Consider the following 1,476-nt stretch of genomic DNA (forward strand, 5'->3'; position numbering starts at 1 on the left):
TAGCGCTTGGAGCTGGGCTGCAATAGCGGTGGCTGCATCAACTTCCAGAATACCTGCGACCTTGCCTGACGTCATCCTCTGAGTTGGGTTTTGATGCTCATTTACAGCCATTGTCTCTATAAGATTATACGCCTCAGTATAGCTTTTAGCCCATAAGGCTCCTCCAGCTGCTACATCGAGCATGGGCCGAGATTGGGCCCCCAAACCATTATAAAAAACCAGTGATTACCATCCAATCCGGCATTCCATGATGTGGACATTTTCTCAACATTTCCTTGTAGCGTTCCCAAGCCTCGCACATAGATTCTGTAGGTTGCTGCGCAAACTGAGTAAGAGCACTCCTCATAGCAGCAGTCTTTGCCATTGGATAAAACTTCACCAGAAACTTTTGCGCAAGATCTTGCCACGTAGTGATGGACCCAGCTGGTTCAGAATGTAACCAGTCTTTAGCCTTATCCCTCAGTGAGAATGGGAAAAGCCTCAACTTGATAGCCTCATCAGTCACGCCATTATACTTAAAAGTGCTGTAGATCTCGACAAAATTTCTTATATGCATGTTGGGTCTTCAGTTGCCGCTCCTCCAAAAGAAACAGAATTCTGCACCATCTGAATAGTGCCCGGCTTGATTTCAAAGGTGTTAGCTTGAATAGCCGGATGAAGGATGCTTCACTGAATATCATCAATTTTAGGCCGAGAAAAATCCATAAGAGCTGGATCAGCTTGAACAATACGATCTCCCATGTTTACTGGTTCTTTCTGCTCAGCGCCTGAATCCGAATCCTCAAAATCTAACTTCTCCGGAATATCAAGAACTTCGTTTGTCTCCTTAGTTGTATCTAAAGTCCTCTTGCGAGCACGAGAACGAGTTTGCATAAACGCTTGCTAAAGTACCTGAAACACAACCGAAAAGAGTAAGTAACTACTACGTCCTAATCACTGAGTCCTAATGACCAATGATGGTAAGTACATAAACTAAACAAATATGCCGAGTCCCCGGCAGCGGCGCCAAAAACTTGTTAGGGCGAAAACACGCACTAATATTCACGCAAGTATACGCGTTCGCAAGTAATATAGAATACTTTCTAGTTCGTTCCCTCAGAGACTCAGACTAAATTATTGTCTAATTAAACTCACTCACCAATGTATGATTACTTCTCAATGTTAAGATAACACTTAAAATTGTTGATTAAATATTAACTATAATTAACTACTTAATTAACCACTTAACTAACACTTCAAATTATCAATAAATAACACTCACGAGATCACAACTTCATTATTACTTCCTTCTATAGCCATTGTTATTACCTTTAGCATGTGACAGTGATGATATTAATCGAATAACACGAAACTGATAAAAGCCAACTTTCATTGTACTAATACCATTCTACCAAGCATCCATAATTAAGATAGAAGTTGAATAGTCATCAATTATGTTGAGTTCCTATATGTCTACAGAAATTGACAACACAACGA

The 1,476-nt window shown here is 40.4% G+C and overlaps 1 non-coding gene across 1 annotated transcript; it reads left to right on the forward strand.

Moving 5' to 3' along the window:
• The first annotated feature begins 242 nt into the window (after positions 1–242).
• LOC141715671 (small nucleolar RNA R71) lies at positions 243–349 on the forward strand. Its single transcript, XR_012572424.1, has one exon. It is a non-coding gene; the product is annotated as a small nucleolar RNA R71 (small nucleolar RNA).
• The last annotated feature ends 1,127 nt before the right edge of the window (positions 350–1,476 follow it).

Source organism: Apium graveolens, chromosome 3 (genome assembly GCF_009905375.1).
Source record: "Apium graveolens cultivar Ventura chromosome 3, ASM990537v1, whole genome shotgun sequence".
In the NCBI taxonomy this organism is placed as follows: domain Eukaryota; kingdom Viridiplantae; phylum Streptophyta; class Magnoliopsida; order Apiales; family Apiaceae; genus Apium; species Apium graveolens.